This window comes from Schistocerca nitens, chromosome 3 (assembly GCF_023898315.1).
Source record: "Schistocerca nitens isolate TAMUIC-IGC-003100 chromosome 3, iqSchNite1.1, whole genome shotgun sequence".
Classification (NCBI taxonomy): domain Eukaryota; kingdom Metazoa; phylum Arthropoda; class Insecta; order Orthoptera; family Acrididae; genus Schistocerca; species Schistocerca nitens.
In genome coordinates this window covers 729,589,827-729,602,387 of record NC_064616.1, presented here as the reverse complement: position 1 = coordinate 729,602,387, position 12,561 = coordinate 729,589,827, and the positions used below count along the sequence as shown (strand labels likewise).

General features: G+C 43.0%; 1 protein-coding gene and 1 pseudogene across 2 annotated transcripts in view; one reads left to right on the top strand and one right to left on the bottom strand.

The window, feature by feature from the left end:
* Positions 1-12,561, bottom strand: part of LOC126248705 (protein DENND6B) — a 218,310-nt gene that overhangs the window by 153,190 nt on the left and 52,559 nt on the right. The window lies entirely within an intron of this gene.
* On the top strand, positions 3,642-3,759 carry LOC126250283 (5S ribosomal RNA; annotated as a pseudogene).

Genomic DNA, 12,561 nt, shown 5'->3' with positions numbered 1-12,561 from the left:
TTGCATATACTAGGTTACTGGAGCATTTAAATTCACATAATTTGCTGTCGAATGTTCAGTTTGGTTTTAGAAATGGTTTAATAACTGAAAATTCTATATTCTCTTTTCTCTGTGAGGTTTTGGACGGATTAAATAAAAGGTTGCGAACGCTAGGTGTTTTCTTTGATTTAACGAAGGCTTTTGACTATGTTGACCACAAAATATTACTGCAGAAGTTGGACCATTATGGAGTAAGGGGAGTAGCTTACAATTGGTTAGCCTCTTACTTTAAGAACAGAAAGCAGAAGGTAATTCTCCGCAATATTGAGAGTGGTAGTGATGTTCAGTCCATATGGGGCACTGTTAAGTGTGGCGTTCCCCAAGGGTCGGTGCTGGTGCCACTGCTGTTTCTTATTTATATAAATGATATGCCTTCTAGTGTTACAGGTGATTCAAAAATATTTCTGTTTGCTGATGACACCTGCTTGATAGTGAAGGATCTTGTGTGTAATATTGAAACAGTATCAAATAATGTAGTTCATGAAATAAGTTCATGGCTTGTGGAAAATAATTTGATGCTAAATCACAGTAGGACTCAGTTTTTACAGTTTCTAACTCACAATTCAACAAGAACTGATATTTTGATCAGACAGAATGGGCATATTATAAGCCCATGTCCAGGATCTCGTTCAGAAACTAAATGCTGCTTTATTTACCATCAGAACAGTATCTGAAATAAGTGACACTTCAACACGAAAAGTAGTCTACTTCGCATATTTTCATACGCTTATGTCGTATGGTATTATTTTTTGGGGTAATTCTTCTGATTCAAAAAGGGCATTTTTGGCTCAAAAATGGGCTGTTCGAGCTATATGTGGTGTAAGTTCGAGAACCTCTTGTCGACCCCGATTCAATAGTCTGGGAATTCTGACATTGCCCTCACAGTATATATTTTCTTTAATGTCGTTTGTTGTTAACAATATTAGCCTATTCCCAAGAGTTAGCAGCTTTCACTCAGTTAATACTAGGCAGAAATCCAATCTGCATGTGGAATGCGCTTCCTTGACTCTTGTGCAGAAAGGAGTGCAGTATTCTGCTGCATCCATTTTCAATAAGCTACCACAAAAACTCAAAAATCTTATCAGTAGCCCAAACTCTTTTAAGTGTAAACTGAAGAGTTTCCTCATGGCTCACTCCTTCTATTCTGTCGAGGAGCTCCTAGAAGAGCTAAAAATTTAAGCAAATTCCAGTGTTACATTGTTGATTTTCTTTATTTAAACTTACGACTTGTCACCTGAATGTTTTTTTTTTATATTTCATTTTATCTGTTTCTAATATCGTGTTATAATTTCATGTATTGACTCGTTTCATGACCACGGAGACTTCTCCTTAATTTGGTCCCACGGAACAATAAATAAATAAATAAATAAATAAATAAATAAATCATGTTACCTCGATACAAAATAATTACGTGTTCAGCAACCTCAGACAAACAATTAGGCTCCACAGAAATGTGTGTTTTAATCATTACCGACCCATGTAAAGTGCATCAGGAAAACACACACATGTACATTCAGCGTGCTCATTATGTTGTTGAAATCTAGAATGAGGTACCAAGTGAAGGAATTTCTGAAGTTGATGCGGTGCACCTATTAACCATGTATACGTCTCAAGTTTTGTGCATACAATCACGCTAGTTGTCTTGAGATTGTACACGAGGACAGAGTTCATCAACAGCTCTTTTACAAAATTGTTCCCTGCGCTCTGTGAAGTTTATACGCTGTTTTTAAGACTCACAAAGCAGAAGAATCAGGAAAGCATTCACACAAAAGTGAAAAATGTTTGCAATGTGTAAATTATTTCGAAGGCACGTTTTAAAAATTAAAGGCTACATTTTTTTCTGATGAAACTACGTCTCTCTATGCTAAGAAAATTGTGATTTTGTAGCTCTTTACCTACTCTGCTGATAGAGAAGTCACTCCCTTGGTGCACAGAATGCTGGCGTTGCTAATGAGCAATAAACTTATATGAATGCTGCTAGTAAAATTATAGGTCAATTTAGTTTAAACTGTACCAGGGTGCCGTCTTAAAAATAGTGTCATACACGCACATGCGCTCGCCTTCATACAGCAAAAGAATCGAATTTCGAAATAAAGTAGAGTGGTACATGCTGTGTACGACAATTGCCTATACAGTAGAAAGAAGAAACCTATTCTGCATCACCAGCATACGATTAAAGATTGAGCACCTAATTGATTAGGACTCCCGACAACTCTCTTAATTGAGCGAACCGTATGCTGGTGATTCACAGTGTATTATGATAGACCTTGTTGTCACTAATAGTGGATGGAGCAACATATATAAAGAAAGTGATAATGTAAAAGGGAGGAAAAAACAATCAGGGTAGGTAGGTGGAACAACAAATGCAGATGGTTGTCAAAAAAGTTGCAACATCCAAACGAAGGTTACTAACGCACTGTCGAATCAGCCTTAACATCTTTTAAGAGATCCGTAAGGTCCACCGTTAAAAAACCAACCGCAGCTAGTCTTTGTTGTTCGGGTCGTGCGACTGGCCAGACTACTAGAGCGCTGAAGTCCATTTGCATTCTCATCAAACCTGGCCTCAACGGGACTAGCAGACGTCTACACAATCCTTGACCGTAAATCTTCCTTGTTAGGTAACAACATAAGCAATAGAATACAAAGATACTGGAGCCAACACTCGCACAACCACCTGCATGCTTAACAGTAGAAAGTACGCAGTCTGACGTAGGCCTGTGTAAGTCTAACGTTGTAGTAAGAATAAGTTAGACATTACTTTTGGGATAAATTCAGGAGTGTTTGGCGATATTGACAACAGAGTCTCAGTTTTCTTCTTGTTACTTTTAGCTGGTAATGTCTTGCTACGAGCAGCTTCCGTCGGCAGTTTTGTGTACTGCAGCTGCCTATGCATGTAGTACATAGGCAGCCAATAGTTATTTCAGGTGACTGCATTCCAACTATAACTGTCATTTAAAGTTTCTTTGTTTCCTTTTTGTATCACGTATGCCTGGCAAATTGTCTGAGAACCGCCTACAGCACTGCAAAATACAGGTCGTATCAAAAGGAATCATCCGATTTGGCACGTCTATATTTCTGAATCTAATAAACATGTAGCATGAATTTTATTTCTTGGTGAACGGGAAACTCAAAAAGTTTTTTTTTTCATACCTTTTCATTGATGTTCAATATGCCCCCTTGAGATGCACGGCATATGTCTACGCGGTATTCAAATCGTTCCCACACTGCAGCGAGCAGTCTAGAGGTACAGCTTCCACAGCTGCTGTGATGCGATGTCTCAGTTCATTCGTTGTTGTTGGAAACAGAGGCGCATAAACACAGTCTTTTATAAACCCCCACAAGAAATAATCGCATACAGTGAGGTCCGGTGACCTTGGAGGCCAGTAATGTAAGGTTGAATCATTTGGTCCAGTGCGACTGAGCCATCGTTCAGTAATTCTTTGTTTTAAAAATTCTCGCATTTCCAGATGCCAGTGTGGCATGTAAGGCCTAAATATTTAAAACTTTCCAACAGTACGTCGTTCACGCACAGATCTCAAATAACATAAGTTTTTTTTTTTAATCGGAGGATTCTTTTTTTATACACCCTGTACATAATGTGGGCCAACGGCCTTGCTGCAGTGATAACACCGGTTCCCGTCAGATCACTGAAGTTAAGCGCAGTCGGGCTGGGCTAGAACTTGGATGGGTGACCATCCGGTCTGCCGAGCGCTGTTAGCAAGTGGGGTGCACTCAGCCCTTGTGAGCCAAACTGAGGAGCTACTTGATTGAGAAGTAGCGGCTCCGGTCTCGTAAACTGACATACGGCCGGGAGAGCGGTATGCTGACCACAGGCCTCTCCATATCCGCATCCAGTGATGCCTATGGGGTGAGGATGACGCGGCGGCCGGTCGATACCGTTGAGCCATTAAGGCTTGTTCGGGAGGAGAAGAAGTAGTAGTAGTAGTAGTAGTAGTAGTAAATTATCTGATCAAAAGTATGCGGATACCCAAATGCAGTGCGAAATTGACCATTAGATGTCATGAGAAGTGGACCCGCTAATATAAAAGGAAACTGGAAGTATTTTGTTGTTAGTAGAGAAGCAGTGACAGCTGTGCGTAGGGAGTTAAAAAGAATGGGACACAGTGGTCGATGGGATCCTCTTAAGCCACACATTTTCTGTGGTCAGTGTTAAGCGACGCTTGAGATGATGTAAATAGTGACGCCCCTGGACTGTGCATGACTGGGACAAGTGATGTGGAGTGATTAATCGTGCTATATACCCTGTGGCAATCCGATTGAAAGGTCTGGGTTTGGCTAATGCCTGGAGAACGTTACGTGCCATCATGTATAGTGTCGACAGTGAAGTACGGAGGAGGCGGTGTTGCGGTATGAAGGAGGTGTTTCTCGTGGTTAAAGTGGTCCTCTTATTGTGCTTAAGAAAACGCTAAATGTGGAAGGATATGAATACATTTTACTGCATTGTGTAATGCGTGTATAGGAACAGTTCGGAGGCGATGATTGTCTGTATCAGGATGTCAATGCACTCTGTCGTAAAGCAGCATCAGTCAGGCAATGGTCTGTGGACAACAATCCTGAAACAGACTGGCCTGAAACCTTTAGGATGAGTTAGAACGTCGACTCTGCTACAGATCCTAGCTTCCCACATCACTAACTTCTCTGGATTCGGCTCATGAGGAAGAACAGGCTGCCACTCCTCCACTGACATTCAGGCAGCTCACTGGGAGGGCGTGCGGCAGATTTCAAGCCTTCGTAAGGAATATAGATTAACATGTTTCCGGGTATTTTTGATCAGGTGGTGTACATATGCGCAAGTCGCTACAGAAACAGTACTCTGTGACATTTGGAGCCAACATATTCACAAGAGTCATAAATGAGCTAATAGTTGGAACAAGTTAAACGTTTTCCTGAAGCAATATATGTTGCCACATTCAGTACTTATAGAATCATATTTTCCAAGGAAGTAGTTGTTGTACTGGCGTATGTTCTTCCCTTATTCGTCATCGAAGTAAAAAAGTGGAGTTTCAGTGAAGTGATTAAAACACAGCGGAACAGAACAGTCTACACGCTTGCCAAGGACAACATATGAATACGCTACATCATTTTCGGTGTTCCCACAATGCAGCAGTCCAATATCAGAAGCCACATTAGTCACATTACCAAATCATGCAAGAGGAAATCGGCTTCGTAACCAGATCAATGTCAGGTATATGTTACCACAGCTCTGTATTTCCTTCTCGAAAGATGACTGTAGGTTGCAGGGTGAAACGGATGATGAAATATCGATCATGTAACGTGACTTAAAGTTTCTCAGTCTGCATGCGTACAAAAACAAGGCGCCTGGGATAAAGTTTGTAATATCGAAAAAAAAAGTCCATTCAGACAGGCAGTATTTGGTTGTCTTTAGTGGTAGTACATGTATCTGTAAGTTAATACCGTTTTAGGTAAAACATTCTCCAACAGGGGCCGCAGCTCGTGGTTTAGTTGCTAGCATTGCTGCCTCTGGATCGCGGAGTCTCAGGTTCGATCCCTGACCGGGTTGGGGATTTTTCTCTGCCCAGGGACTGGGTGTTTGTGTTGTCCTCATCATTTCATCATCATCATCATTCGTGACAGTGGCAAAATTGGAGTGTGAAAAAATTGGGACCTTGCATGGGCGCTTATTACCGCGCAGTTCAGCGCCCCACAAACCAATCATCATCATCATTCTCCAATAGGACTGTAGTAGTTGTGTCCTGGGCAGAAATCTTGAAGCAATAGAACTCTCTCAGCAACATTTTTACCGAGGACTGAATATATAATGTTTTTCATGGGCTCTTTAGCCATTTTCCCGTTTTACTCGCTTCAACATGAATGTTCCATGGCCACCTTGTCGCTACACTGGTGTCCAAAATTGAAGCAACAAACCGCTACTTCCCCGTCCTGTGTTTAATTCGCGATATAATCATACAAACTCTCAACAGATGTCCGTTCGATTGTGTTCTGCACAGAAGATGGCATTCCTGTCAACGGACAACAACGCCAACAGGGTGTCAGGGCGAGTCCTAAACGGGGTAGTGTTTACCGGGTAGTCCCACATCCACTATCGCCGTGTACACAATCACCGACGGTGCAGTATGACACAGAGAAGACGCCTACCAGACACTCTGCAGTGGAGGACCATAGGACAGTCGCAAACTGATATGTGCCGACAGTTTATAGAGACCGAAACTGAATCCCAGAGACCAGGGCATGGCCGAACACGTGTAACATCAGAAAGAGAGGACCGGCTTTGGCTGTAAGGGCACGACGATACCGCCTTCGTACTGCTCAACTGGCATCTGACGTTGTAGCATCCACTGGACGTGTTGTATCGAAGCAAACGGCGTACAGAAGGCTTCGACAGAGTGGACTTTATTGTCGGAGATCTGCTGGATGTGTACCTCTGACGCGTCTTCACAGAAAGAAACGTTTCGAGTGGAGTCGTCAACATGCCACCTGGACAGTCGAACAATGGGCCAATGTTCTTTTCCAGATGAGTCCCGATATGGTCTGAAGAGTGGTTCTCTACGAATTCGCATTTGTTGTGAACGTGAAACACGATTTTGGGACCCAAGCATTGTGGAAAGAGACCGATAACGAAGATGATCCCTAATGGTGTAGGCAGGGACTATGTTGACCAGTCGAACACCTCTCCGTGAAATTCTTCGGGTGAATCAGCAAGGTTTAACTGGTGTCAGGTATCGTGCCGAGATCTTGGGACCTCCTGAGCGGTTGTTGCGAGGAGCTGTGGGCCCAGACTTCGTACTGAAGGATGGTAATAGTCGACCTCATAGATCACAGGTTTCTTTGGAAACGGAAAATATTGCACGCACGACGTGGACTACTCGCTCTCCCGATTTGATTCCCATACAGCTTCACTGGGATGCACTAGAGAGAAGTGCTGCATCACGTCAGCATTCGCTGAACATTCTCCAAAATTTGCGAGCAGCTCTGCAGGAAGAGCGGGCGTTATTGCCTCAACGTCCACCTGCTTAGCTGGGTGGTAACGTGCTCGCCTCCCATGCAAGCGGGCCCGGGTTCGATTCCCGGCCGGGTTGGAGATTTTCTCCGCTCGGGGACTGGGTGTTGTGTTGCCCTCATCATCATTTCCCTCATTATCATTTCATCCTCATCACCCAGTGTGGCGTCGAATTAAATAAGACTTGCAGTTGGCGGCAGAACTTCCCCGGAAAGGGGCCTCCCGGCCAACGATGCCATTCGCTCATTTCATTACCTCTACATGAGACTGATGACATCGTTTACAGCATGTTCCTTCATTGTCAGGCCTGTATTGCTGCCAGAGGTGGTCACACCCACATTAAACAGTTGTCATAATGTGTGTGCAAATCCGACAAGTTGGAAAAAAAACACGAATAACATGATTGTCTACCGATATCCATGTTACATTTCTTGTTACATTTTTTGTAGTTTACTATCACTTGTTTATACTGTTTTTGGGCAAAATAAACATAACCTTGCAAAATTTCCGTTTGTTGCTTTAATTTTGGACACCAGTGCAGTTGACATGCAACTCGCGCAATAAACGTCCCCTGTTTTTTTCTGAAAACAAATAATAACTTCTTTCGTCAGCCTAGCATTCATGGACTTCTACTGTGTAACTGTGTGTGAACCTAGAACACTATTGACCTCTCCCCCACGTCACAGTGTCGAAGAAAACTATAATTCATTACATAAAAAAGGCGTTTCAAATGTTTCTTTAGTCTGTTTTAGTTCTTACTTTTAGACAAATTATTTCACAGAGCGTCTGACCATTTATTTTTCATAATTTTTTTTTTTTTTTTTTTTTTTTTTTTTTTTTTTTTTTTGCCGGCCGAAGTGGCCGTGCGGTTAAAGGCGCTGCAGTCTGGAACCGCAAGACCGCTACGGTCGCAGGTTCGAATCCTGCCTCGGGCATGGATGTTTGTGATGTCCTTAGGTTAGTTAGGTTTAACTAGTTCTAAGTTCTAGGGGACTAATGACCTCAGCAGTTGAGTCCCATAGTGCTCAGAGCCATTTGAACCATTTTGAACCATAATTTTTTTTTGAAATTTTCAATTTTTGTTCAGAAACGTGACGTATAATATGTTTAAATGTTGATCGGTATTCTGTTATTATTAAGACTATATAGATTAGGAGGAAGCAGAGGAGTTTCACTTTATGCTGTGATTTGATGTTTTTTGACGTTTCATTTACATCACTAGCAGCCGACGTTCGTGAAATATTTCAGTTTCCCCTTAAATCACTAAATAATTTTTCTTAATTACCCTGACTACTTCAAACCAATTGAATCTTTTTGCGCAGAACTAGACTGCACGCTGGTCAACTGGGTATCCCATTTGTTAATTTCTCACTCTCCGTTTGCTTATGTAAATTCGGACAAAATTCAACTGCGTAATGTCTAGGAAGTCTCGTTTTCGCTCTGCTCAAACCTATGGCCGAACAGTGGCTCTGTCACTACTGCACATGCGGGCTTGAAATATGCTCAGTCTTTAATGACCATTTATATGAACGCGTGGTGTCTGTTCTTTCAGACATATCTGAAAGAACGGGCACCAGGCGGAATCCGCAGTTGTGATACATTATATGTAAATTGAAGGTGGAGGGGGGAGAAAGAAAAGGGACTCTTGATGCCAAGTGCATCGTGACTTGACGCGGAATCAGCGGCAACGAGTGAAAATGTGTGCCGGACTGGGATTCGAAACCTGGATCTCCTGCTTATTAGGCAGTTGCGTTAACCACTGCGCCACCCGGACACAGTGTTTATCGCGATAGCGTGGCCTATCTCGGCACGACTCTCGGCCGACCCACACGCCCACCGAGCGCCACGTATTCATATAATTGATTCGCTTCGATGGGCAACGAATCCACTTTCTTCAGTGAGGATGCACGGTTACGTCTGGCCTCCTGTGGGAATCTCCAAGTGGCGAGCATGGAGGACCTGGACGGACTGCGAATAGGTGGCTCTCGGTGGGAATGTGGGTCAGCCGAGAGGGATGCCGAGGTAGTCCGCGCAGTTACGATGAACACTGTGTACGAGTGGCGCAGTGGTTAACGCAAGTGCTTAGTATGCTGGAGATCCCATGTTCGAATCCCGGTCAGGCACACATTTTCACTCATCGCCGCTGATTCCGCGTCATGTCCCGATGCAGCTGACATCAGTAGCCCCTTTCTCCTCCCTCCATTTTCTGTTCTGCCGCGAATGTATAATGATACGGTTTCAAATTTTGTTACGAGCTATGACTAAAGGGAAATTTTATGTTCTCCTTTGAACGCTTGGCGAAAGGCTGAGGAGCTTTAAAGTTGTCCAGAGGAAGTGCTCTACGAGCTTCCAGAGGCCACTGTTGAATGTACCAGCTGCAGACTACTGAACTATTGCTTTTAGCTCTGTCGAAATGTGCTCTCCCAAATTCTTTGAAAGCCTTCAGTTCTTATGTTTGTCTCCCCTGAAGTGACCCAGATCTTACTTTTTTTAGCGCCACCTAATCTGAAGTTACGTTGCAGTTGGATTTCGAACAGATGAAGCTATAACGGTTCTTCCAGAGGCCACTGTTGAATGTACCAGCTGCAGACTACTGAACTATTGCTTTTAGCTCTGTCGAAATGTGCTCTCCCAAATTCTTTGAAAGCCTTCAGTTCTTATGTTTGTCTCCCCTGAAGTGACCCAGATCTTACTTTTTTTAGCGCCACCTAATCTGAAGTTACGTTGCAGTTGGATTTCGAACAGATGAAGCTATAACGGTTCTTTAGTTTCTTACCACAACAGTAACACTATTAAAATACCTGTCACGAATATTTTCACATGTTCGGTCTCATGTCATCAGTACTCCACATCACACTTGTTCGTTTCATTTTTTTGGATGAAGATGTGTATTCCTTACAGTTCCTTCAGTTGGTGGCTATACAATTTCAGGATCGTTGAAACTCTCGTACCCAAGTGTTGTTCCTTTCCCCTTATTAAGTTTCCTTGCTAATGAGTGACGCAGTATGTCGCTTATTTGTACCGTGCGCTACTCATCGCAGAATTGCGTCATTTCCGGCCGCGGAAGCGAGTGAGAGATCGCACGACGCCGTGACATCACGGTGAATGAAGTCGAGGAACGTGGTCTGTAGCACGCCAGTTAGTAATCTCTTCCAGTGCCAAATTTAGGACAGACGGTCAACACAGCTTATCAGTATCATAGTCCACGGGTTGCAACTAGACCTTTCACATTGCCACCCTATGCCCACCTTGGATGTATATTTTCATGATATCACAGGGCGCTCAACATCGCAGTCATCAGCACCCGCACGCTAACGGTATGAGACAAATGAGACTAGGACACACAAAATGAGGGCAGTCTATTGCAAGTCGAGACCATCGGAGCCCGCAGAAATTTTTGCAATGGGGGACAAAAATTCTAAAATTACCAATTTTCATATAACGAGTCGGTGTGTTTGGAAACGTGTCGTGCCCTATGACTAAATTTGACAAGAAGTAGACAAAACCTTTATTACTTCAAACGACTGTTACTTATCAACTTAGCATTTTGAGGTAGATTGCTTTGATACCTAAATGTTGAGCATATTTCAAAAGTATATGCAAAGTACACATTTTTACGTGATTAAAATCAATACGGATGCCACCTTTTTGATCCAACGATTGGAAATTACACCCTCATACGATTACATCTAGGGTATCCAAATAGTTATGAAATAACACTACAAAATATCCGCAAAAACTTTATTAAAATTCCCATAATATTATGCGGAAATTGAATATAAAAGAACCTGCTCCAGAAAAATGACAGAACAATACAAAAAACAGCAAATTGATACTCCTCGAATTGAAGAAATAGGGAATAAGCTTTATGAAAAGCTTATTCAAATTTGATAGCATGTACAACACTTTGTTAGCACACAAAACCTCGCATCTGATCACGTCAGTGCATTTATTCGTGGTTTCTACTTTTATGTTAACTGGCTTAGCTAAAATGGAACAAAATGTGTTTAGAAAGCTATATTATTTGCGTTGGCCAGTATCCTAGGGCCAGTATACCTCAAGACGGCCGCCCGGTTAGCCGAGCGATCTAACGCACGGCTTTCCGGAATGGGAGGAGCGCCTGGTCCCCGGCACGAATCCACCCGGCGGACTTGGGACGAGGTCCGGTGAGCCGGCCAGTCTGTGGATGGTTTTTAGGCGGTTTTCCATCTGCCTCGGAGAATGCGGGCTGGTTCCCCTTATTCCGCCACAGCTACACTGTGTCGGCGATTGCTGCGCAAACAAGTTCTCCATGTACGCGTACACCACCATTAATCTACCATGAAAACATAGGGTTACACTCGCACAATAACCCTGGGTTCGGTGTGGGGCGGCGGAGGGGTGAAGTAGACTGCGGTAGTCGTCGAGGGATTGTGGACCATTGCGGCTGCGGCGGGGATGGAGCCTCTCCGTCGTTTCTAGGTCCCCGGTTAATATACAGCACAATACAATACCTCAAAACGGACGTTGGAAATCGACCAAAATCATGCCCCAATCGAATGGTAGAAGTGACCTCCAGCAGCTAATAAAATGCAATATTCAAGTTTTTATACGTCCATCATTTTGTCAGGACGTCTTTGGAAAGACAAAATAAAACACCTACAGCCGTCCTTATGATTTGATTTTATTTAATTTTGTTGCAACCAGTTTCAGCACTTCATTGCGCCATCTTCAGGCTGTAGTTGATGCAGAACAGGTTGATATGATCCCTATATATATCGCATCAGTTGCCAGCATAACCTAGGATGGTTAGAGTGCTGACACATTATCTGCGTATCCAATTACGCAGGCAACTGATGCGATATATACAGAAATCACATCAACCCGTTCCGCATCCATTACAGCCTGAAGATGGCGCATTGAAACGCTGGAGCTGGTTGCAACAAACTAAAATCATAAGGACGCCTGTAGGTGTTTTATTTTGTCACAAATGCAATATTCGTCAGACGTTTGACACATTATTCTCTAGCCATGACAACTTGATTGCAGGATTCGTCGGTGTGAATGTGGCATTGGGCTACACACAACGGAATTTTAGAAGGTCTCAATTCACGGAAAGAAGAACATTATTCTGTAATCTGCAGCTGCGGACGCCTATGGTCGAGACATGAATGAAACTGTACCTTATATCGCATTCTTCTCACCTCTTGGATATTATATGCATACGTTCATTAGAGCTAACAGACCTAATAAATGCATATGTTCATTGAAATAAACCTCCTAAGTCAAGATTGCCTCACAGAAAGAATCTACAAACTGCCCACAGTCAGTATCAGCCTCCACTCTACCTTTCTTAGCTTCTGTAGCCGTGCGTTATCCTAATGTAAACCACAAACATACATTGCTTCCCATTAAAGTTGCAGTTCAATGAAGGCGGCAAGCAAAAAACGTCACACTGGCATGAAGTGTACAGCAAGCTTGGATATGCAAATGATAAGCATTCCATTTCAGCGGAAGTAGATAAGTGTAACGTTGTCTACATT